The sequence below is a fragment of the Schistocerca cancellata genome, chromosome 4, assembly GCF_023864275.1.
Source record: "Schistocerca cancellata isolate TAMUIC-IGC-003103 chromosome 4, iqSchCanc2.1, whole genome shotgun sequence".
Taxonomy (NCBI): Eukaryota; Metazoa; Arthropoda; class Insecta; order Orthoptera; family Acrididae; genus Schistocerca; species Schistocerca cancellata.
In genome coordinates, this window is record NC_064629.1 from 496,754,550 (window position 1) to 496,781,824 (window position 27,275).

The window sequence follows — 27,275 nt, forward strand, 5'->3', positions numbered from 1 at the left end:
GATATCGTCCACAATAGTGAAAATTATCTTCTACCATTACTGAAGTTGCAGAACGCGAGAGTCGTAACCATGCTTTTGATTGTTTGTGTGACAGGCATTTTTTCTGTTTTATTTTACATCCAAAGATAATCTAGTAAATGAGGGGACTAGTGAACCGAAGAAACATCAAATGTTAAAATTTTATGCTGCCTCAAATGCTACATTTCGTCATCTTGCGGAAACAAGTGTGCCTGAAGGTTATAGTTGAATAATATTAGTATGAAAGTTCTGGTCATACATAAAATTACTAAAATGATTTAAACATTCCACTCAACCTCCCACAGATCCTTCTGTTGTCGAAAATGAAAACTGCAGACAGAAAGTACAAGTTTCAAATTCCTCATTTGAAAAGGTATTCACGAATGAGGAGACTATCGTTCCATGGTTTGACCGCCGCAAAGACTCACACATTAGTGATATCGACAATAGCACCCCTGGTATTGAAAAACGATGAAACAGATCGAGGTGTCAGGCCCAGAGGGAATACAATCTATATTTTACATTGAATATGCCTCTGGATTACTTCCTTTCGTAGCTCAAACTAACAGATAATCGCTTGGGCAGTGAAAAGCGATATGTGACAGAAGAGCACAAGTCGCTCCTGTATATATATATATATATATATATATATATATATATATATATATATATATATATATATATATATGTTACAGATCGTATGCATAGGATCATAGAGAGGTATTGCAAACACCAATCTTTTGAAGGATCCAGCTTAAAAATCATTACTCTTCTGGAAGAAAGCAAGGTCCGTTCAAAGCTTCAGCGCGGAATCAGAAAACAAGAACAATCGTGTGAAACAAAGTATCCTTTATTCATTCACGACATCTTGCGAACAGCAGATACAGCTGAACAGGGAAACAGTATTTTTCTAGGTTTTCTAAACTGTACCACTTTATCGACTACTATCGAAGATAAATCCCGATGCAGTAGTGTCATTGGTTGTAGGAAATGTAATATGAATCCTAATTTTATCAGTATTGTCAATATGTGCCACGATTTATAGGGTAGGATCTGCAGCACTGTAAGATTAGTCGTAGATAATGCTGTTATGTGCCGTCGTTGGACCATCGCAAGAAATTGCGGAAAGACTTGGATAACATTTCCTCTTGGTGTAACGAACGGCAGTTCTTCTTAAATAACTGTATATTTAAGGTAAAGATTATAAGAAACAGAAAGAGGCATGTGGTATTTCATTACAAGATCACTGGCTTACGTGTCAAGCGTGCCACATCGTGTACGTATGCGAAGGCGAAAGTCATGTAAAATAAGTATTAAAGAACGCCAATAAAAAACTTAGTATTAGACGGAAAGGTTATAGGGAAGGAAATTGTGTACGAGACGCTAGTTCGATCAACTGTAGAATATGATTTCAGTGTGTGGATTCCCTGTCAAGTATACGTGGCAACAGATATCTCGGAATTCAGAGATGCACTGGTAGTATCGTTGTAGACCGTACCAAAGTGTAACAAAAATGCTCAGAGAACTGAAAAGCGAATCTGGATGAAAGACGACACAGTTCTCGAGAAAACCTGTTGAGTACATTTAACGAACCTGTATTCTAAGAGTGTGCGACAATTATGGTACCAAAAACATGTACGTCGCATGGGGGTCTTAACAAGAGTGTAAGACAGGTCTGGGAGCGTGGAGAGGAATTTAGACTATTTTTCCCTCTCTCAATACGCGAATGCAATAGGAAAATATTAATATGGCACAACTTCCGCCTTGCACTCTACAGCGGCTAGAGGAGTGTTTATGTACATGTAGCACGACAAGCGTACTTCTTCTAGCACTTCGTTTCCCAAAAGAGGGAACCACAACTTTCGCTTTTTTTTATCGAAACGTGAAACATAACCAAGATGTTCTTCTGTAGGAAATAGAGTTTACCCACTTCATTCATTTATCATTACACTATAATACTACGAATTTACATGTCCCTGTCCTTATACTCCTACATTCCCTTAAACAGCTGTGGCACATCAGTTAATATCAAGTTAATCGTTGTTGTTCCCAGTCACTGTCAACGTCAGACATCCTTCTAAGGGTGTCTGCCACTGAATTAGCCGTTTCGGGAACACTGACGACGACGAAATTAAATGCAAGTTTACGCGCTGCCAGTCTTGCAATGCATTCACGTTTTCTTGATCTCCCCAAGATCCAGATGAATGTCTGGTAATTTGTCTAAACGAAATGAGTGTGTGTTAAGTAATATCGAATTTTTTCTATTCCGAAGAGGACTGCTAATGCTCTACTTCATATACGGAATATTTCTTTTCAAGATCAATAAGGACCTCGACGTACAAGCTGAAGGCCGAAGTTTCTCATTTCTAACTTGCAGAAGCACTGCTCCAATTCCACCCACTGACACATACGTTTGCTAAATAGCCTAATTATTTTTAAATCAGGGAGCATCATAATTTGTGCCATACTCAGTGCTTCTTTTATGTCCTCCAATGCTGTGCTTTGCGCTTCCCTTCATTCAAATTTATGTCCTTTCTTTCGGAGATCTTTCAATGGGGCAACTCTATTAGCACAATCCAAAATACATTTTGTTAAAAATGCGCTAGTCGCCAACGTGCAACTCCTTTGCAGTCTTAAGAGATTTAAAGTGTTACATAATCTTTTTTCTTTCAGGGTCTATGATTACCCCTTCGGGAGTGATTATATGACCCAGACATTGTGCGGTGGAACAGGCTACTTGAGTTTATCCGGATCTACAGTTCGGCCAATTTGTAGTAAAGGCGGAAATACTTCTTTCACATCTAAGATACGTTTCTTAGTGTCCATTCTGTAGATCACCAAATCATATGAAAGGTTACATCCAAATTAAATTATATTTCATGGGATGTATGATCTATCAACTGAGAAAGAACTGCACCTCCATTCGACAATCCAAACGGCACTCTATTAAATTCATAGACGTTCACTCCGTAGCGAATGCAGCAAGAGGTTTGGATTTCTCATTTAATGGAATTTGTTTATACGTTGATTAAGGTCTGATGTTGTAAAATATTTGCCGGCCCCTGTGGCCGAGTGGTTCTAGGCGCTTTAATCCGGAACGGCGCTGCTGCTACGGTCGCAGGTTCGAATCCTGCCTCGGGCATGGATGTGTGTGCTGTCCTTTTGTTAGTTAGGTTTAAGTAGTTCTACGTCTAGGGAACTGATGACCTCAGATGTTAAGTCCCATAGTGCTTAGAGCCACTTGAACCATTTTCTGTAAAATATTTAGCGTCTTTGAACTAGTCGAAGGTAATGTAAATCTGGAAGTAGAACTGACCGGGAAATTTTTCCTATTTGATGCTCTATAGTTACTACTGGCTTGCTTTCACCATTTTGTTTTGATTCTGCGTAATGTGACTTCAAAGGTATTAATTCCTCTTTTTCTAACATCCCAGTTTAACTGTTCTAGTATTTTCCTACGGGGTGGGGTCAATCGATAAGGTGATTACCACTAAGGAATTTTGTCGGTGTCTTCAGTGGTGAATTCAAGCAAGTATGTAACACCTGGTTTCGTTGTGGGTACGCCAGAAAAATTTTGGCGTACTCATATTCACAAAACGTTACATTTGACATCCATCTGAAAGTGCTCAGATGGATCCGGTATCTATTGAGTTACACTGTCTACCTCTTTGTAAAGTTTCCTTCTATTATTCTGTTCTCCAACTCCTTCTTCTTGTTATATTAACAAAAGGTTAAATTTTAATGTGGCGTAAACCTAAACCAGGATCTTTTACTTACCCAATTATGAATCAGGCTGACTTTACCCTTGAAATCAGATCCTAAAATACATGGAAAAGTATGAGCTTTTGTGAGTCTCACCTTACTGTTCCGCTTTTACTGCTCTGTCCTACTTTTTCCCGGCATGTGTTCAACTACTTCCATGCAAGTTTTATTAGCTTCGTATACTTTACAGTTTGCTTACTAACGGCAGGCTACTTTCACTGTGTACTATTTGTCTTAAACCACTGTTTATCCACAGGTGTTACCGTACTTCCTGTATAAAGCAATGCACAAATAAGTTCTTCATTAATATCGCAACATACAAAAGGCAGATTCCACCGTTCTCAGGTATTAATTCCCCGTATAGTCATAACCTGAGGGAAGCATTACGTAATCTTATGAGCGGCCCTTCTAAATGCCGCCAATCACTTTTGCCTCTCATCTCACTGCGTCTGCATGTACGTTGCACATGTCCTCTTTATCCACACGCAACGCTGCACATTCTGTTTAAACTCATTAGTATAATTACGTAATTCTTGTTGCTTAACACTATTACACCTCGGCGCTATATGGCCTTCTTGTCCACAATGAAAACGTATTGCAGTGTTAGTAATGCTATGTTACTTCTTGCTTTGTCGCTTCTCATCAAATTATGATGTGCGTTTGTCTTAGTAGGTCGTTAACTTACTGAAATGTCCTAGATGTTGTACAAAAAACCAGTCTCGTATCTGGCGGTATAATCTCTTCTGGTATGTGTTTTATTATGTCTCTATGTTTCTATGTCAAACCACCCTCTCGAAAATATCCCTTCGCAGCTCATCAGTACTCCGATTGTGATCTAACACTTCTAATACCCATTTTCCCAAGGCTCCTCTCAGGTTGATGGCCAATATTTGTAACAGTTCCACTTGAGATAAGGACGTCACCCTTCCCTGCTCTTGGACATCTAATAATTTTAAAATCCATATATACAAGTTACCTAGTTGTGCGTTAAGTTTTTACACCGTAGTATTTATTCTTGTGAAAGGTAAGGTAACCTTTCAAATATAGTCAAAAGCTCGCCTTGATTTCTTGGTAACCTTGAACAGTCTCATTCTCTGTTGCAATGGGCCGGTAACATTGTCTGCCACTCCAATCAAATCAGCAAAACTGTCCTTATAATGTCTGAAACGCGCTAGCAATCGCCTAAGTCGACCAGCAGTAGTTCTCGATTTACGAAACAGCTCTTCCTGGATTTCAAACTCGCGAAGCACCGCTTTCACACATTCCATGCGCTGGCATACCTCGCTGTGGGGAACTTTAATAACGATCGGCTTTTTCCATAATTAGTCTTAATTGCTGTACCAATTCATCGACTGTTCCTTGTGAATTCATACCGCTTCTAATTTTGTACAAGAACTGATATCTCCCCACGCGAGTGGGGCCTCTCACTGTCGCCATAGTCAAACTGAAACAGAACAGTAAGCTGAGTAATAACTTCTTAGCCTGCTCTACCAGACCCAATCTTTACGCACAGCTACCATTTGGTACCAAGTTGTCAGTGGAGCGAGCAATGGATCTCAAAAGGCAGACCACCACTTTCAAACGTTTATTAAAACTGAACATTAAAACACCTCTCTATGTTGTTAAATCCGAGCAGACGAATTAAAGAAAATTCCCTTCAAAACAAAATTACTTCCAATTCGTAGAATTTATAACCAAAATTTTAAAAAGTCAGAAAATTTTTTTTATCTAAAACTTGTTGTAAAAGTTCTAAATTCTTATCGAACTCTGGTAAAGCTACTATTTTCTTTTTTGAATCTGAGGCTCATTATACAAACAGTCTCCATGAACAGTAAATAAATATTAAACAATAAATTTTAAGACACCATTTACGCACCAGTTCGACTCCTGCCATTTTCAGCGCGTCGGCAGTGTACAGGGAGTACAGCGAGGGGCCGAGAACCGACCCCTGCGGCACCCGTGCACGTATCTGCCGGTTTGTGGACGTACCGTCGTCAGCCCTCACGTGGAAGGTTCGCTCAGACAGGTACGACCGCAGTACCGTCATGTGGGATGTCGGTATCCCTTGTTCAAAAAGTTTGAACTAGAGACCGTCGTGCCACACCGAGTCAAACGCTCGGGAGACGTCGAGGTACACTGCCCCAAATTATTCTCTTGTTTCCAGTGCCCTCTTCGCCGGTTCTACCACCCGCAACAGCTGGTGCGAAGTGGCATGTTCTGCTCGAAACCCGAACTGCTCGTCTGGAACGATGCCCTCCTGGGTGACGTGTCGCATCAGTCTTCTCGCGTACAGCCTCTCGAAAACTTTCGAGAGGGACGGGAGCAGGCTGATGGATCGGTAGCTCGATGCCTGGCGTGGGTCCCTGCCCGATTTCAGAATGGCCACGACCTACGAGTGTTTCCACTCAGAGGGGTAGACACCTGATCGGAGGACCTCGTTGAAAACATCGGCAAGTTGCCGGTGTAATCCGGGTGGAAGGTTCTTCAGCAGGAGGTTTGTGACGCCATCGCTGCCTCCAGCCTCCTTGGGGTTCAGCGAACGAAGCTGCACAGCAACTTCCTTCTCCGTTATCGGCTCGATAACGTCGCCTTCCTCCCTTGCGGCGCGGAAGGTTGGTAGTTGCTCGTGGACACATCGTGTGTGGTCGTGGTCGATGACGTCAGCCACCGGTGTGAAGTTCGCAGCAAATACGTGAGCCAGGACACTGGCTTTCGCGTCGGAGTCGCTGGCGAAGTCGTTCCCGACCTGTAAAGGCAGTATACGCTGTCGCCGGCGTAGGAAGGACTTTACCACCCTCCATGCACTGCCATCCTAAGGACTGAGTGTAGACACAAGGTCTTCCCATTCCTGGTTCCGGTGTTGCTCGACTGCTGCCTTAATTTCCCGTCTCATGCGGCGCTTCGTGTCTGGTTGGCGAGTGAGCTGCCATTCACGAAACTGTCAGTCCTTCTCTGTGATCGCGTCCAGAATAGGGCGCGGTAGCTCTCGCGAGAAGTCTCGTGGCCCTTGGCGATGTCTCGGTGTGGCTTCCTCTGCTGCTCGAAGTATTCTTCGGGTGAAGAGGTCTAGGGCGGCGTCTGCTCCTACCCCAACGGGGTTTGGCGGGTCCTCGAGCAGTTCGAGGGCTTTCGTCTAAAAGTGCTCGGCGTCGAGCCAGCGATAGCTCGGTCGGGTCTCTGGAAGACAAGCTCCGACCACGTCGAGGCCAAAAATGACCGATACGAGGTCGGAGGAAAGGACGTTACGCGCCTCGGCGGTCGCGAATTGCCCGATGCCCTTCAGAAGAGCAATATCGAGCACGTCCGGTTGTCCCCGTGCAGGGAAGATCGTGGGGTCAAACGGCCCCACGGTGATCGCCCCGTTGCGGTTAACAGTTCGCGAGTTCCAATCGGTGTGTTTCGCATTGAAATCCCCGGCAATGAAAGCTCGCCCCTCCAGCGACAGCAGGACGTCGAAGTCGGCTTCGTCTAGCGGTCTGCCAGGCTGCCGGTACACCGACACGAAAAGGATCTTTCCGGCGGTGGTGTTGACGACCACTCCTGTGGCCTCCAGCGCATTGAGCGCCGGCAGTTGAACCCGGTGGTGGCGCAGTGACTTCTTCATGTAGATCGCACTGCCGCCCCCGTGGATGGCTGTGTCACCTCTGTAGCACCAAAAATTTGCTGCTCGCACGTCGACCCCGGGTTTGAGGAGGAAGGTCTCCTGCACAAGTCAGATGTCGACGGCCTCGTCCCGTTGGAATTGGCGAAACTCGCCCTGCTGGGGGTGGAGACCCCGAGCACGGGTCGTTATCCATTTTAAGGCTGGCTTCTCCCGGCGGTGGCGTGGAGGGCCGCCGTCACTGCTCCCACGGGCACCGGTAGTTGCGTCATCACCTGGTTGAGCGACAGCAGAAGCGCGGCTAGCTCGGTGGTGTCTTCCTTCGCCGTTTCGGAAGGTTTAACTCCTTCGCGACGTTTCCCGTAGTCGGCAGCGGAGCGGCGTGCTGGGAACGCCTTGCACGGGCGGCAACCCTCCCTACAACCGCGGACGCCGGCCTTCCCGACTGCAGGCTGTGCCGCGGACGAGGGCAACTGCAAGCGGCCTTGGCCTCTCGGAGGGGGGGGGGGGGGGGGGGGGGGGGGGGCGAGCGGCTTCCTCTTAGGAACGTCCACGAAGCTGCGGCTCGGGTTTACGCGACTGGCGCGCTTCCCGCGCTTGAATGCGGCGCATCCCCGGTAACAGGCGACGTGGTCCCCGTTACAGTTGCAGAACATCGGTCGGTCTTCCTTCTTCTTGGGGCAGTCCCGCTACGGGTGCTCCTTGGCGCACTTGCAGCAGCGCACAGGCATCCTGCAAAACTTTGCCACGTGTTCCATGCGCTGGCAGTTGAAGCTCTGGGCTCGTGTGTCTTTTGTGCGGAGTGGCTCGACTTTGACGTCGAAGTCGGCAATGTTTCCAACCTGAAAAATTTTTCGGTTGTCAACATTCTCGACTAAACCCACAAGGAACAAGGGCATGTCCCTGTGGGTCCTGGGCGACGTCACCAAGCCGACGTGGTGGATCTGGAAGCCGAGTTTCTCCAGCTGCCGCTGTAGGAACGCCGGTTCCATCTTAAGCGGCAGGTGGCGAGAAACCACCTTCAGCTGCTTCGTGCTCTGCGTGAAGCAGTTCCACTTCTCGGTCTCACAGAGCTGCTTGAGTTTCGCGTGGTCCTCTATGCAATCTTCTCTGCCCTTGTAAGTGTCGATCTCCGCGATCATCTTCCGCGGTTTTGCGATGCAGTAGAGCTTCTCTCAGAGCTCACTATAGCCCTCACTCCACTCGATGGTAATTAGCGGCGGGTGGGGGGGGGGGGGCGGTTTCGTCGCCGTAGTCAGCGTATTCCCGTTCCCGTCGGTCTCGGCCACTTCCGGTAGATCTGCAAACCGGTTTGCAGCCCTGACCTGTTCCGGCGTCACTGATACGAACGACCTGGCTCTCGCTGTGTGGCGCCGGGAGGGCGCGATGAAGCCTTCTTCGTCAGGCTTCCTCGGCGATGCGATCGTCCTACGACGTACCTTCCTCTTCTTTCGCCTGGTGCGGCCGGAACTTGCCTTGGGGGGAGGGAGTGTCCTCTACAGCCGCGGTTGAGCACTTCCGTGAGGTTTGCTCGACCTCTGCAGGCTTGTCGGTTGTTGCCAGCCTGGACGATGGTGAGGGCGTGGCGGCTTTTGTAGCCGGCATGGCTGGTGTGACTGCTGGCGCGGCAGGTGTGGCGGCTGCGACAGACAATTGCCTGTCGCAACCCACAGGTTCCCGGGACCGGAGTGTCGTCAGAACCTCCTCCCTGTCCGCTTCGGTGCCCATGGCCAAGCATTGCATGCAGATGAAACTCTCCTCGGGGGTCAGCCTGGCGATGGTGACGGCGAATTCCTCCTTTGTCTGGGGGATCGGCGGCTCGATGCGTCGTCTCGGTACAGAGAGTGTGCAGGCGCGGCGCCGTCCGTTGCGGAAATTTCCGCGTCCATCCGGCGCCCGCGAGTGACACTCTCACTCGTCTCTTCGTCGGTGGTGGGGGGGCCAGATGCTGCCGTCGTCCGGGAAAGTTCCCTTAGACCGCTATCTGCCACACCCTGCGTCTCGCCGGAGCGATCGTCTCGTACCGGCTCCTCCTCCATGTCGTAACCCCCAATACGACAACTTTGCGTCTTTAGAAGGACACAACAGTTTTTGCTGTCTCAGATAGGGGGGTCACGCCACTTGGATTTTGCTACACGAGTCCCTAAAGGCCCTAGCTGGCTGCTGTCGACTCTGAAAGAAAGAGAGAAGCGCTGGTTAGCGAGAACAAGCAAGGCGAGAAGCCCAACGTGTTAACCCGCGCAACCGGTCGCTACAAGATCACGAGCGAGAGGTTAGCCTCGGCAGCGTCAGCACAGAGCGTCCGCACACTTCGGCATCCAAAGCGCAAGTGAGCGTGCGTCTGCGTGCGTGCGTCGCGTGTCTGAGCTCCTGACCGGTGGTCTCGCGTGGATCTGCACGGAGATAACTTGTCCTCCGATGTGTGATGGAGTTCGCAGCAGTTATTGCTTTGCCTCCCATGCATGCCGATGTAATGCGTCTTCACATGTAGGTTGTCTTCTTGGGTGTCTCCTCAGCACAGTTGTGCAGTGCTAGCTAGGCAGCGAGCAGGTGTGGCCATCTTGTGGTGACGCTGTGCGGCTGTTTTCGGCCCAGCGTCCGGATTTGGGCGTTGTGTGACCGGCCAGCACGTTCGTAAAACGTGCGGGCGGTCGTCTGGAAGAGGTCACGTAGCAGAGGTACTTCCGCGACATCGTGAAGATGAGCGGTGGGGATATCGTCAGGCAGGCGTAAGGCCAGCCGAAGGATACGATTCTGCAGTGTCTTCAGCTTTTTCAGGTTCGTGTCAGCGGCGTTCCCCCAAACGACGGCGGCGTATTGTAGTACAGGGCGGAGCAGCGCCTTGTACAGAGTGATGCCCAGCCGCGGTGGTAGTTGGGAGCCGGGGTTCAGCACCGGGTAGAGTATGCGGAGCCTGTTCCGCACTTTGTTCTTCACTTCACGGATGTGCCGAACCCACGTGAGTCGGCGGTCGATGGTGACGCCGAGGTAATGCGCTGTAGGACGCCACGGGACAGGGCTTCCACCGACGGTGAGCGGTTGCAGACCTGCAGGAACGAGTCGCCTGGTGACGATCAGGAACTGCGTCTTGGCCCCATTGAATTGTAGACGCCACTTGAGTGCCCAGGCAGCCAGGTTGTCAACGGCGAGCTGCAGACGGCGGCACATGACGGCGGCATTGAGGCTCCTCGTATATAGAGCCGTGTAATCCGCGTACAGGGCGAGCCGCACACGGTCGATCTTCGGCGCATCATAAGTGTACAGCGAGTACAGGAGTGGCCCCGAGACCGAGCCCTGCAGCACACCGGCGTTGATGCGGTGGACGGAGGACAAGCCATGCGCGGGCCGCACATGGAAGGTCCGATCTGCAAGATAGGAACAGATGAGACGGACGTGCGACGCCGGTACCCCAAGTTCAAAAAGTTTGAATAAGAGGCCGCGGTGCCACACACTGTCGAAAGCACGTGACACGTCCAGGAACACCGCGCTGAAGAACTCGCGCTGCTTGAGCGCGACGAACGCATCTTCCACTAGCCGAAGGAGTTGGTGAAGTGCCGAGTGGCCCCTGCCAAAGCCGAACTGCTCTTCGAGCAGGAGGCCTTCCTCGTCAACGTGGCGCTGCAGCCGCCTGATGTACACCCTTTCAAAGACCTTGGAGACGGCCGGCAGTAAATTAATAGGTCTGTAGTTCGCGGGCTGGCGCAGATCCTTCCCCATCTTCGGAATCGCCACGATCGCTGCATGCTTCCGGGACTGAGGAAAACTGCAGGACCGGAGGATTACATTAAAGACGTCGGCGAGATGAGTAACAGCCACCGGTGGCAACTTCTGGAGAAGGGCGTTGGAAACTTGTCTGGGCCCGCAGCTTTCCTGGGGTTCAGGGCACGCAGGATGGACGACACCTCTTCCACCGTCGTCTCTTCAATGACGTCATCGTCGTCACGTACCTCCAAGTTGCGCGGGAGCCGGTCAGCAACCAGGTCGTCGTGGACCGCGTCGGTCGGGTCTTCTATCCGCGTAAACGCAGCCTCAAAGACGTCTGTGAGGTCATCAGCCTTCGCAGCTGGTTCGCAGACAGCCTGACCGTGGACCATCATCGGAGGGATACGTTGCGTGCGGCGTAGGAAACGCTTCGTTGTCCGCCAGGCCGCGCCGTCGTCAAGGCAGAGGATGGCGACCTTGTTATTCCAGTCGCGATGGCGATGGTTGTCAATGGCGGCCCGGATATCCCGACGCATCCTGTTGAGGAGACGCTTGGTGTCGGCATTTCTTGTCCTCTGCCACGCCCGGTAGACCCAGTTCTTCTCAGTGATGGCCGCAAGGATGTCCGGCGGCAGCTGTAGGGAGTAGTCAGGCGGAGTGCGTGGTCGGGGCGGCGTTGCTACTTTGGCGGCGTCGATCGTGGTTGCCGCGAAGTACAGAAGTGCTGCGTCCTCTCCAGCTTCCGCAGGGGGCGGCGCGGCGGCGAATGAGTCCGTCACGGCTGCTTGAAACCTGTCCCAGTCGATCCCAGCAAGTGAGATGCCTCTCCTAGGCTGTTGTAGGGCGTCTTGGTCTATATCAAAAACCACTGGGACATGATCAGAAGACAGTGCCGTCCTCGTCGTGGCAGTGACCTGATGAGGGATACCCTTGACGACCGCGATGTCGATTATATCCGGGAGGCCACGGGCAGGGAAGATAGTCGAGTCGTACGGCCCCACCACAAGCGCATGGTGACGTTCCGCTACCCGGAGCAGGCAGCGTCCAGCGGCATTGGTGATCCAGGAGTTCCAGGAGACATGTTTACTGTTGAAGTCCCCGGCGACGAACACCTGCCCCCTCAAGGAGAGCACAGCATCGATGTCAGCAGGGTCCAGTGGACGAGACTGCGGTCGATAGGCAGCGACGAACGTAACGGCGCCCGCCGCGGTATGAACGACGACACCAGTGGCCTCCAGCGTTTCCAGTGGTGGAAGTTGTATCACGTGATGACGAATGCCATTGCGGACGTAAACGGCTGTCCCACCACCAGCCGTCAGTCGATCGGTGCGATTGCTGGAGTAGTTTGCCGCCCTGACGTCGACCCCAGGTTTCAGGTGGGTTTCGTTGATAAGGCAGACGTCGACGGCTTCGTCTCGAAGAAATTGGCGAAGTTCGCCGGCTTGAGTGCGGACGCCGTTGGCATTCCACTCGACGACCGTGAGCCCTCTAACGGTGCCCATGGTGCAGCTGGTGTGGGTTGACAGCGGTCGGGGCCGCATCGGCCGTTGGCACTGCAGCGGTGAGTTGCTGAGACAGGACTTCGATAAACCTCGTGGCACTGGTCACCAGGCAGTGAGCTGCGCGACGAGGTTGGCCAGGTCAGCGGTGGAGGCAGCAGGCGCGGCCCCATCGCTGGAAGTGGGAGGCGTGGCTGCTTCGCTGTGAGAGTCCACCTGGGGCTGCTCGACTGACGGTGCTGAGCGCTGGGTAGCCACGGGGTGTTGACCCCCGCGTCGGCGATTGGCGGGGCGCAGTTCGGCCGACGTCCACGGAGAGGCCGCTCCCGGCTCCGCCAGTAGCAGCTGGGGTGGAGGCGCAGGAGCCTCAGTTGTTGGCACGGCCTCGGATGCGGCGGGAGCAGGAGCGGCCGATGTTGGCGGGACGGCGGAGGGCGCCCCTGATGCTGCCGCCGCGAAAGAGACGCCGGGCCGTCTCGTTGCGGGCTTCTTCGGACGTGGCGCGGGTGTTTGGCCACTTTGGCGAGCGATGGCACGCTTCTACATCTCACACCCACGATAACTGGCCACGTGTGCGCCGCCACAGAGTGCTCATGTCGGCTTCCCGGTGGGCGGACGGGGGCACGCACGTCCTGCGTGGGCGCCGGCGCATTTAACACATCTGTCTGGCATAGAGCAGTAGCGCGCGACGTGATTTATCCCCTGGCAGCGAAAGCACTGCACTGGGCCTCTCCTGGAGCGAAGATCTTCGGTCCGAACCGGAACGTCGGCAACCCGCATCAATTGGTAGAGCTTGCGGTTCTCCACGGTGTCGGAGCTGACGACCAGGAAGAGCGGCATATCATCGCGTGATTTAGGCGACTTCATCTTTACGAATGTAGAAGCCCAGGTAAGCGAGTTTACGATGCAGGTGATCGGCTTCCATGTTGAACCGGAGGTCGCGTATTACAATCTTCAATACCTTGTCAGGTGCGGAAGCGTGGGTATAGAATGGTATACCACGCTCAGACGCCTCCTGAGTGAACCGGCGATAATTGTCAGCAGTGCGGAGTGTGACCCTGTACAGGTCACGCCGGGCAGGCTTTCGGTGTACACGGCCGTTGTCCAGCTGCGCGACAACTTCTGCAGTTCTCCATAGCGCGGCCCAAACTGGAGGACCACCGGCGGAAGATGGGAGTCTTTCATCGGCGCAGGATCGCGCGGCAGCTGTTCCGGCGCGTCAGCGAGCGCGTCGAATGAGTTGGCGATGGCAGTTGGAAGCGTCGTCGATGACTGCATGCGTCCTGCAGTTCGCCGTGCCGGGACAAAACCGTCGGCGTCAGGGGCGAAATCTTGCTTGGCCCACTTCTCGATCGGCGAGCCCGAAGAGCGGACGACGCGGCTGTTGCCCTCCTCTTATTTTTCTCGCTTTGTCCGCGTGGCTGAGGCGCGGTGGAGCTCTCATCTTTAGAATCGGGGAGAGGAGGAGACAGCGCTGTCTTCAAGTTGCCGTAGCTGTGTCCATCAAATCCATAGCCATAGCACTGGTCGTCGTAAGCGGGGGGCCAGATGGGGCCGCCGACGGCGCAAGCGCGGCCGGACGGCGATCTGCCACACCCTTCGCGTCGTTAGTAAGCGCAGGTACGTCCTTCTCGCGGCTGCACATCTCAGCGACTCTGAGCTCCTGAGAGCGGGTGGCCGTCTTAAATCCCCTCTATTCACGAGGTGTTCTCTCCGCGGTCCGTGCCCGCTCGTCAGCAGTCGGTGAGACGCTGGCTTCGGCGTCGTGGTGGCGTCGGTGTAATCGCCTCGTCCGCCCTTTCCTTTGCTGAGTGTCTTTTTAATTAGACTCACTGTTGGTTCACATGCCCTGCTGAGGTTGTAGCAGCAATAGGTTGATTAGTCCGTCCCTGGTACGAATTTCGATAGCCTCTCTAACGACACTGTCCCAGTAATTAAATCTCTGTGCCAAGACCCTGGTATGTTGGTAGTCCATTCCGTGATTTTCGGACAAACAGTGCTCTGCGACAGCCGACTTGTTGGGGTACCCAAGTCGAGTGTGCCTGTGATGTTCTCGGCAATGGTCTTCGATGGTGCACACTGTGTGTCCAGTATAAGTCTACCAACATTGACACATAATCTAGTATATGCCGGCCTTCCGCAAACCGTCTTTGACTCTTCCCAATAACGCTCGTGTTTTATTTGGTAGGCAAAAGACAGTTCCTACTCGGTGTTTCCTCAATATTCGTCCTATTTTTCCTGACAATGCGCCAGTATACGGTATATAGGCAGTGCCTATCTCTTTCTTCGTGATTTCTTCGATCTCCACACGCTGTACTGTGGAAGTTGGGCGGAGAGAGAGTCTGATCTGACATGCCGAGTATCCGTTTTTCCAGAATACAGTTTTGAGGTATTACAGCTCTTGCGGCAGACTCTCTGCGTCAGAAATAGTGCACGCCCTGTGCACCAGTGTTTTTAGCACCTCATTCCTCTGCACAGGGTGATGGCAGCTATCCGCTTACAAATATAGGTCGGTGTGCGTTTTCTTCCCGTATACCGTATGGCCCAAGCTGCCATCTGTCTGACCGACCGCTGACGTATGGGCGCGGACCGCTAAGAGAACACCTCGAGAGGAGAGGGGATTTAAGATGGCTGCCCGCCCTCAGGAGCTCAATTCGTCAGCGCAACATGTCTGATCACCGAAATATTGTGCCTGTTGAACACTATGGATTGGCAGTACACCTGTGGACACTTTGAGCAAGAAATATGCCTGGAGAAAATGAAGAATCATATCTCCGTGATGTTGAGGTACTCCCACGACCAGAATGGTACCCAAAGGTCTCTGCTGTAGAACGTGTGCTGGATCAGTTCTGACGTCATAGCAGTCACAGTGCCAGTATCAAGAACAGCAAGAGCCAGCTACAACAGCTGTGGGTCAGTTTGTCTGAGGAAAGCTCGCTGCAAGACATGCACCTGGAGTAAATAAAGAAATTTACATTGTTACTAAAAGGAAGGAATTCATTTTCCATGGACTCGAAAAACTTTGTTATCATTGGAAAATGTGTCCTTTGACATAATTTCATAAACATTGAGTTCCATTTAGAAATTTAAAACAGTTTTTATGATGACACGTTCAATGCAAAATCTTGTTTTTCAGTTGAGTATAATCTACTGTAGACCTGTAAACTACATTGTACATTAGCGACATGTTCGAACTATGCCTTACAATTTGCAAGTTAATAAGGAAACTCGCAGGTAAAGTCTCGTAAGTTACTACAAAGATTTCTACATAAATTTAAAACTACAACAAATTTTAAGTCTCATTCTTTATTGCCTTGATGTTGTATTGTAAATTGTCTTGTTCTTATTATAATCTAAAAGAAGGCAGCACTGTTATCTCAGTACCTTTCGTAAAGATCAGTGATGCTGTTTTCTGTTATTTCTCCATTGAATATAGGGTAATATTTATCGCGTAAATGAGGGACAGTCAGTCTTTTATTCCTACGGGTCTTTTCTTCATCGCTGTAAGTAATAAAATTTTATAAGCCCCTACAGGTTCCACAGTAATGGTGTTTTATACCATAGAGAAGTAATTTTACATTGGAAAATTTATATATAACAGTTATGGATAGTTCATGCACATAATAATAATTACTTACCAAATACTTTGTCAGAATTTTATGGAAAACTAATTAAAACGTATAAAGACAAGTCGTTATTTGAAGCTGTTACTAAGAAATTCGGAAATTGTTTAGCTGATTTACTTGAAACTTTTGCGGAAACTCTAATGAACATCCAGATTGATATAAGCTATATAATTTTTCAGTATGTGTAATACACAAACGTAAATAAAATATAAATTATATAAAATATATATATGAAATGTATAAAGGTGGAATGTAGATACAGAAAATCTCGACGAATTTTGTACCAGCTTAGTTCAAATTCTTAGACTACACCCTAATGAAAATTTGGCCAGACATAGGCTATATCTTGTTTTAATGTATGTAACATATAAAGTGGAAACGATGTTTCAAAAAATCTTGAAAAGTTCTTGAGAAATTTTCTTTAAATTTTGCACTAAACTCTAATAAATATTTGGACAGAATTAAATTACATAGTTTGAAAATATATAATGGATAAGTATATACATAAGGAATATACAATAGGAAAAGTTGTCAGCAAAGATCAAGAAAAGTTTTTCACTGTCTTGCATTACATCATACTTTTACGCAGTACTCGAATAAACATTCACACACACATATATATATATATAAATGCTCAGGTTTTCTGCTGGTGAAACCAAATGCGAAAGTAAAATGGTGCATCATGCTCTGTTATGAAAATATGTGGTTCCGTTTTCTCTCTTGTAGTCAGTTTCAACTACGATAGCAGGGCATTCAAACTATTAGACAGACTGTTTCTCCAATAAATATTGTTTCTCATTATACATATTTATTTAAGAATCATGATAGAAGGTTGTATACATGGAAGAACCCTGGAGATACTAAAAGGTATCAGATAGATTATATAATGGTAAGACAGAGATTTAGGAACCAGGTTTTAAATTGTAAGACATCTCCAGGGATAGATGTGGACCCTGACCACAATCTATTGGTTATGAACTGTAGATTAAAACTGAAGAAACTGCAAAAAGGTGGGAATTTAAGGAGATGGAACCAGGGTAAACTGAAAGAACCAGAGGTTGTACGGAGTTTCAGGGAGAGTATCAGGGAACAATTGACAGGAATGGGGGAAGGAAACACAGTGGAAAAAGAATGGGTAGCTTTGAGGAATGAAATAGTGAAGACAGCAGAGGATCAAGTAGGTAAAAAGACGAGGCTAGTAGAAATCCTTGGGTAACAGAAGAGATACTGAATTTAATTGCTGAAAGGAGAAAATACAAAAATGCAATAAGAGAAGCAGGCAAAAAGAAATACAAACGTCTCAAAAATGAGATCGACAGGAAGTGCAAAATGGCTAAGCAGGGATGGCTAGATGACAAATGTAAGGATGTAGAGGCTTATCTCATGAGTCGTAAGATAGATGCTGCCTACAGGAAAATTAAAGAGACCTTTGGAGAAAAGAAGACCACTTGCATGAATATCAAGAGCTCAGATGGAAACCCAGTTCGAAGCAAAGAAGCGAAAGCAGAAAGTTGGAAGGAGTATATAGATGGTCTTTATAGGGGCGATGTTCTTGAGGACAATATTATGGAAATGGAAGAGGATGTAGATGAAGATGAAATGGGAGATACGATACTGCGTGAAGAGTTTGACAGAGCACTGAAAGACCTGAGTCGAAACAAGGCCCCCGGAGTAGACAACATTCCATTGGAACTACTGACGGCCTTGGGAGAGCCAGTCCTGACAAAACTCTACCATCTGGCGAGCAAGATGTATGAAACAGGCGAAATACCCTCAGACTTCAAGAAGAATATAATAATTCCAATCCCAAAGAAAGCAGGTGTTGACAGATGTGAAAATTATCGAACAATCAGTTTAATAAGCCACAGCTGCAAAATACTAACACGAATTCTTTACAGACGAATGGAAAAACTAGTAGAAACCGATCTCGGGGAAGATCAGTTTGGATTCCGTAGAAATACTGGAACACGTGAAGCAATACTGACCTTACGACTTATCTTAGAAGAAAGATTAAGGAAAGGCAAACCTACGTTTCTACCATTTGTAGACTTAGAGAAAGCTTTTGACAATGTTGACTGGAATACTCTCTTTCAAATTCTAAAGGTGTCAGGGGTAAAATACAGGGAGCGAAAGGCTATTTACAATTTGTACAGAAACCAGATGGCAGTTATAAGAGTCGAGGGACATGAAAGGGAAGCAGTGGTTGGGAAGGGAGTAAGACAGGGTTGTTGCCTCTCCCCGATGTTATTCAATCTGTATATTGAGCAAGCAGTAAGGGAAACAAAAGATAAATTCGGAGTAGGTATTAAAATCCAGGGAGAAGAAATAAAAACGTTGAGGTTCGCCGATGACATTGTAATTCTGTCAGAGACAGCAAAGGACTTGGAAGAGCAGTTGAACGGAATGGATGGTGTCTTGAAGGGAGGATATAAGATGAACATCAACAAAAGCAAAACGAGGATAATGGAATGTAGTCGAATTAAGTCGGGTGATGTTGAGGGTATTAGATTAGGAAATGAGACACTTAAAGTAGTAAAGGAGTTTTGCTATTTGGGGAGCAAAATTACTGATGATGGTCGAAGTAGAGAGGATATAAAATGTAGACTTGCAATGGCAAGGAAAGCGTTTCTGAAGAAGAGAAATTTGTTAACATCGAGTATAGATTTAAGTGTCAGGAAGTCATTTCTGAAAGTATTTGTATGGAGTGTAGCCATGTATGGAAGTGAAACATGGACGGTAAGTAGTTTGGACAAGAAGAGAATAGAAGCTTTCGAAATGTGGTGCTACAGAAGAATGCTGAAGATTAGATGGGTAGATCACATAACTAATGAGGAAGTATTGAATAGGATTGGGGAGAAGAGAATTTTGTGGCACAACGTGACCAGAAGAAGGGATCGGTTGGTAGGACATGTTCTGAGTCATCAAGGGATCACCAATTTAGTATTGGAGGGCAGCGTGGAGGGTAAAAATCGTAGGGGGAGACCAAGAGATGAATACACTAAGCAGATTCAGAAGGATGTAGGTTGCAGTAGGTACTGGGAGATGAAGAAGCTTGCACAGGATAGAGTAGCATGGAGAGCTGCATCAAACCAGTCTCAGGACTGAAGACCACAACAACAACAACATATACATACTTTAACCAAAAATTCTATACGCAGCAACGTGCTATTTTTTCCTCACAGTCGGTTATCGTAGAAAACTGGAAAGTTGTATTTATGGCTTATCGCCCTATGAGTAGAAGCTATTATGGCATCTGTTTACAGTGTAACAATAAACGTGGCCCAAGGTGAGGAAGAGTGAGGGAAGAGGAGATGTACAGAGATGGAGAGGGGGAATAGACATAATGAGGGGGAAGGAAGAGACGGACAGAGTAACGAGTGGGGAGGAGATGAACTGAGCAAGAGGTGAGGAAGAGATGGACAGAGGGGAGGAGAAAAAGGAAAAAGAGACGTAGAGGAGTAGATGGACAGAGCCTTGGAGGAAGTCATTACTACGAATATTCAATTTCCATATATATTAGCAGTTGTGGAGCATAACCAGTATCGCCAGTGTAAATATAAACTGTTCTGGTAATTCACAGTGAATCTCACAGATGTACCAAATTCGATGATGACTCTCTAGTGTTTGTAATTATACAATTAGAGATATTAATATTTTCAGCCCAATAATAGTTTGGCACATGTACGATATGGATGACTCAGTACATTATTAAGAGATAATTGTTATAATTTTTGTCTTAAAAATAGATCATCACGCTGTACATCATTGTGCTGTACCAGTGCGTGGTGATTTTTAATGTAATTGTAACTGATGTGGGAGGACAGTCGAATCTTAGTACATTCTAGGAACAGAAAGTAGCAGCATCTGACACAGTACGCCACAGACTTTTAAACTACACATAGACGACAGAAAGTAGAATCTACATCTACATCTAATCTACATGACTACTCTGCAATTCACATTTAAGTGCCTGGCAGAGGGTTCATCGAACCACAATCATACTATCTCTCTGCCATTCCACTCCCGAAAAGCGTGTGGGAAAAACGAACACCTAAACCTTTGTGTTCGAGCTCTGATTTCTCTTATTTTATTTTGATGATCATTCCTACCTATGTAGGTTGGGCCCAACAAAATATTTTCGCATTCGGAAGAGAAAGTTGGTGACTGAAATTTCGTAAATAGATCTCGCCGCGACGAAATATTACTTTTCTTTAATGACTTCTATCCCAATTCGCGTATCATATCTGCCACACTCTCTCCCTTATTACGTGATAATACAAAACGAGCTGCCCTTTCTTGCACCCTTTCGACGTCCTCCGTCAATCCCACCTGGTAAGGATCCCACACCGCGCAGCAATATTCTAACAGAGGACGAACGAGAGTAGTATAAGCTGTCTCTTTAGTGGACTTGTTGCATCTTCTAAGTGTCCAGCCAATGAAACGCAACCTTTGGTTCGCCTTCCCCACAATATTACCTATGTGGTCTTCCCAACTGAAGTTGTTCGTAATTTTAACACCCAGGTACTTAGTTGAATTGACAGCTTTGAGAATTGTACTATTTATCGAGTAATCGAATTCCAACGGATTTCTTTTGAAACTCATGTTGATTACCTCACACTTTTCGTTATTTAGCGTCAACTGCCACCTGCCACAACATACAGCAATCTTTTCTAAATCGCTTTGCAACTGATACTGGTCTTCGGATGACCTTACTAGACGGTAAATTACAGCATCATCTGCGAACAATCTAAGAGAACTGCTCAGATTGTCATTTATATAGATCAGGAACAGCAGAGGTACCAGTACGCTTCCCTGGGGAACACCTGATATCATTTCACTTTTACTCGATGATTTGCCGTCTATTACTACGAACTGCGACCTTCCTCACAGGAAATCACGAATCCAGTCGCACAACTGAGACGTTACCCCATAGGCCCGCAGCTTGATTAGAAGTCGCTTGTGAGGAACGGTGTCAAAAGCTTTCCGGAAATCTAGAAATACGGACTCAACTAGAGATCCCCTGTCGACGGCGGCCATTACTTCGTGCGAATAAAGATCTAGCTGCGTTGCACAAGAACGATGTTTTCTGAAATCATGCTGATTACGTATCAATAGATCGTTCTCTTCGAGGTGATTCATAATGTTTGAATACAGTATATGTTCCAAAACCCTACTGCAAACCGACGTCAGTGATATAGGTCTGATTACTCCTACTACCCTTCTTAAACACTGGTGCGACCTGCGCAATTTTCCAATCTGTAGGTACAGATCTATCGGTGAGCGAGCGGTTGTATACGATTGCTAAGTAGGGAGCTACTGTATCAACGTAATCTGAAAGGAACCTAATCGGTATACAATCTGGACCTGAAGACTTGCCCGTATCAAGCAATTTGAGTTGATCCGGTAGAGATCTTCGATTTTGGTAAAGTAAATAATCAGCGCTTTTCATTTTCAATGTGTGTTTTCTCCTTGAAGAGTAAGAGTTATCTGAAGGCAGGAAACCTAGATCGGCCTTTTATGTTCATTGCATGGCTGTCGCATGTTGTGAGGTGACAGGTGACAGCATATTCATAACGGCATAACTCGGGATACAGAGTAGCCAAGGAGAAGGACTGGCAGTAGGAAACGAAGGCGAGAACTCTGCAACCCTCGCTACTGTTAGTTGGATCTATCACGAGCCTCTGTGTCTCGAGAGCCTAAGACAAGCGTAACTCTTACAGCAATAAATTCTCGCCAGCCGGTGTGGCCGTGCGGTTCTAGGCGCTTCAGTCTGGACCCGAGCGACCGCTCCGGTCGCAGGTTCGAATCCTGCCTCGGGCATGGATGTGTGTGATGTCCTTAGGTTAGTTAGGTTAAATTAGTTCTAAGTTCTAGGCGACTGATGACCTCAGAAGTTTAGTCGCATAGTGGTCAGAGCCATTTGAACCATTTTTGAATATATTCTCAGCTGTATATCGCTGTCTTCATAAATATGTAAAGAATCCTGCTTGCCTATCAGTGTAACAGACCTTGATGAGTTCACCACTCGGTGCAACCAGTAATTCCTTCCTATCAACCCCTCCACAACCAGGGCAATCGACATCGGCCGCAACACGCTCTCCTTCTCTACGTAACCACTTAGCTTCGTATTCTCCAGCTCACCCCCACCCTGAGAAACCTTGGCCTCAACCTCGACCGTGACCTTACCTGGACCCCTCATCACCTGACCATCCAGCAGAAAGCTGATTCCCCCATCTGCCTCCTGACACTCCTTTCTGGCAGGACATGAGGATTGCATCCTTCCACCATCCTCCACACCTAGAAATCCCTCATCTGTCCTATCTTCTGTCATTCGAGCGTTGCATGGATCTCCGCCCCCGCCCCCTCCCCAATTTTATGAGGCCCTCCAAATCCTAGAACGCCACGTGCTCCATCTTGTCTTCTGTATCCAACTTCTGTCCCATACACGACTCATGTACGGCCTCATCCCCTTCCCCCACCTCCTCCTATTCCTGCAACATATCTACATCCTTTACACTGACCACAGGTTTTATCCCCTACCACTCATCCCCTGGTGTCCTTCTTCCTCTCGGCCCCCAGCCCATTGCTGCGCCTCTATCACTTTATTCCTCCGTCTCTCCACCTCCACACTCTCCACATCCTTCAATATGGCAATTTCCAGCACCTCCCCCTCCCGGATATTGAACTTCACTGTGACCCCTACCCTACCTAACAACTGTAGACTGGCCTTGTTGGCTGCCTTCCCAGGGCCCCCAATTTTCCTCTCCCCTCCTTCCCCCTGAATTGCTTTTCCTCCTTCCCCCCTACTGAATCTCCGCACCCCTTCTTTGGCAGTCTCCCTCTCCCATACTTCCCACCCTGGTCCCCTTCGGCGCTCCCCCCACCTGTCTCCACTCTCTATCGCCCTCTAGCACACCTCCTCCTTTCTTCCCTTCTCCCTCATCTCCATACCCCTGGCAAATCCTTTCAGTTTGTTCATAATCGTCACTGTTCTACATCAGTGTTGTGTTTAGTGCTGTTCTCCAGTGACATCAAGAGCTCTGATTTTAACTGTGTGCTGGACTTGTGCATAGTGTTGTAGTCAGTGTTGGGTATGTGCTCTGCCGCCCATAGCAACTATTATGCTTTGGCCGTATTTTACCTTGTGTTTCTTTTAGTCGTCACATTGTGTAGTTTTTTTGTGTACGCTTTTTACATAATTAACACCAGTTTTACAGTCACCCCCTTTTTACGCTATCTTCCACTATGTTTCCCCGTTTATATGTCCGTTTCGCCATATTTTCCCCTTTATGTTGTTTCGAATGTCTCCCTGTTCCGTAATGTCTCCCCCATATGGGGGGGGGGGGGCTGATATTCAATCAAGGGAAAACGCCTGTCAGTGGAAAGGGGATAAAGCTTACAGAACCGAAATTCCTAGGTTCATCAGGAGTGTCCAGTCTAATTATATGTAAAACACGTTCTGCCACCCATAATTATTAAGATACCAGTATCTGTGTTTTAATGTTATCCTACTTTCCGGATATTCTTTTGTAACAGAAATTGTTTTTAAAGTGAAATACACAGATGTTCCTGGAACATGGTCACCTCAGAGGTTAGTGGATTTTTATGAGGTGAAGCAGTGCTATAGGATCTCATACGTTTGTGAGTAAATCTGTATATGGTATTGAAATTATAGAGCAGAGCTACAAACTGACTAAAGTATTATCTGTGGGTGAAAGATCTTTGTATAGCGGACTTCACATTTTATGAAAAAACACTACAGTTACTTTTCCAAACGCAACGTGGCGAAGTTGGTCCATATTTAGATTATGTTGTATTGAAAAATTCACCTCCTTCTTATTAGTCGAATAGAACGCAACGTGTTTGTCCCAGTATCTTTCATAAAGATCAACGATGATCTTTGACTTGAATATGTTCCATCGAATACACCTTCAATGTAAAGTTCAATTCAAAACTACGTAACAACTCTATGGCTTCAGAGGCAATCAACAACATTATTCAGCACACAGCGACCTCGTTAAAGTTATTGCAAACTATTCTGCGAGTTCACAGTAAGTCTATCAGATTTTTCCATTCCAGGTTGAATCTATAGGATTCATAGTAGTAAAATTACAGATCTGAATACTAGCAACTTTCACTCTTTTATGCCACTCAATTATTTTCACTGTTCGACACTAGAGGTTTTGGGGAATTGATGGAGTACGTAATTACTGCAATTGACTCTAAAATACTGACTTAAAATCTCAGTAAGTTCATTAAATGCAAATGACTTAAACCAAAATTTTAGACAGCTAATTCCGCACATTTAGCATAACTAACGATATCAGAGTTTCACAGCAATATTTTCAACGAGAGAACATTTTTTCGTGTAAAAGCGAGAGAGTCCTATGTATTATTAACTGACAATGGTAACCGTTTTCATTTTCGAAAATAGACCGTCACACTGAACACTATTCTCTTGTACGATCACTTGAAAGATTCTAACAGAATTATTGATGTCTCATACTTCCACATACACTCTACAAGCCAGTTTACAGTGGATGGCTCAGGATACATTTTACCATTGTTCATTCGCCTATTGAGAAAGGAGAAATAATGTTTGTCTGTATGCCTTTGTATACATCCAAACCATCTTGTCTTATTCTCATGATACTCATGCGGAATACACGTTGGTTGCAATATAATGATCTCACAGTTCTTTAATGCAAATTCAGATTCTCTAAATTTGCCCACTTCCGTTTCAGTTTAACATTCGCCGCACATTGAAACATACTAGGGTTCTATTAGTTAAATGTTCCTCGAACAACTCATATTACTGAGAAGAAATATCGCATCATCGTGTTTTGGTTAGTAATCAAAATTTTTAATTATATTTCCAGGGTGGATATATTCAACTTAGCATTATACAGAGCAAGCCACGTCCTGTTGAAATACGGATGCTCAAAAAGGACAAATTCGTAATGCACCATGAATTTAAGATTTTGTTGAAATAAATGACGTGAATGTGTGTGTATGCTTGTGTGTGTGTGTGTGTGTGTGTGTGTGTGTGTGTGTGTGTGTATGAGAGAGAGAGAGAGAGAGAGAGAGGGAGAGAGAGTGTCTTCACGTACAAGTGTATTACGCTGGGAATGGTCAAGCAGTCGGATTTTCACGTGCATTGCCTGTCGGCCAGTTGTTTGAGCTCGCGAAGGTGGCTGCACAGCTCTGCACAGCGTTGCTAGGGTAACAGAAGAGCGAAGGAGCTGTCTGGGAGCAGGCACCCAATGTGACATCTCTTCATCTGCGCTGTTCCACCGATCATACTAGCGTTGGTCGAAACATACCTTCACCCTCAATGTTGCTGGAGCCAGAGATATTTTCCCATGCACATGGTTGGCAAACGTCAGAGGTGCTTGCAACTACTACAAAAACTTTTCTCTGACACGAAGAGCTTTTTTCTTGTTTTCTTTTTCATTTTAACATTATGTTGATTGTTTATCAGCTACACATCACAATCTTCGTGCATATGCAAACAAAAAATTAGGTAACCTGTGAACGGAAGGCAGAGGAAGCTTAAAGAAGTCAATTTCATTGACATATCGGAAGTATCCAAACGAGCGGTATCATTCAAAAAGTTTGTCTGCTTCGTAATGATTTGCATAGCAGTATTTTGTATTTGTATGCTATCCCGTTTTACTGCCTGTTCTTTTGTACCCAAAAATAAATTGCCTCTGAACTGAAGCACAAGCCAAGTTCTTCGAGAGAGGCCACTTTAGAAGCTACGTTGTTACGAAGATGAGCAGTCCTGTAGAAAGCAGACTGTTCTAAACCTATAAAAGTTCAGTAATCAGAACATAATATTGTGTGTGCATCTTCCTTTAACCACACAATGTAACGTGTCTTCGTAATATTATTTTTTCTGTGAGTACTCAATTTAGAGAATCTACACAAATTATAAAAATGCGTTTACGTTTGTTTGTATGTGAGAATGAATATCCCACATCTCATCTTAACCACCTAACCTATTTCAACCAAACTTAATACACACGTCCTTTACGATCTAGAAAGAATTGCTGTGGGGGTAAGAATTACCCTGCATTAAAGGCATGAGGGTGGGGATGAGGAAGCACTGTAGCACACCACACAAGAATAGCTGTACTTTATTACGCAGAATTTCAGAGAAGGAGAGCACTTAGAGACGTGCAATAAACCATCACTAAATAACGAAAGGAAAAAAGTTTATTTTCTTACTACATTTCTGCTGTCCACGCAATAAAACTGCCACATGATTGGTAACATTTTAATTTATTACTTCTGTATTACTGTCCGCCTTTTCAGCTGAGTGCTTACGTGCTTGCCTCCCATTTAGCGGGCTCGCGTTTGACTGCATGCCGCGTTGAAGATTTTCTTCGGTGGTGCACTGCACTGAGTGCTGTGTTGTCTTCATCATCATTTCATCCTCATCAGCGGCACGCGAGTTGCCCATTCTGGCGTCGACTGCAATAATACTGGCACTCGGTGCCCGAACTTCCTCGAATGCAGCCTCCCGGCCTGCAATGACATGCGATCGTTTTATTTAACTTCATTTTCTTTATTACTGTCCGTATTTGTGAAGCATTTTGCAGTCAGGGATCACACATACCACTGAATGCACCAGAAAAATTACATCATTGTTCAGAGTATACGACTCCATAAACACTGAATGCGTTGAAAACTACCGCACGATGCTAGACCTTTAAGTTAATTACTTCGTTGATACAGCGCTATTCAGCCATACACTTGTTTCAGCCCACTTTTTATTCAGCTGTGAGAATTTTGAGCAAATTGATGGTGTTTACATGGGTAGTCCTCTCTCACCTCTGGTCTGAAACATTTTTATGGAAGGCTTTGAGGAGAGGGCGCTTAATGCGGCAGAATTTAAACCAAAATCCTTCGGGCGATATGTGGATGACATTCTGTAGTGTGTCCTCACGCTGAAGATGAACTGTCAAGCATTTCGGAATATTTGGATGTTATCCACGAGAATATCAAATTTACGATGGGAGTGGAGAAGGGCGGCTGTTTGCTATTTCCGGACGTGTTGGTCAG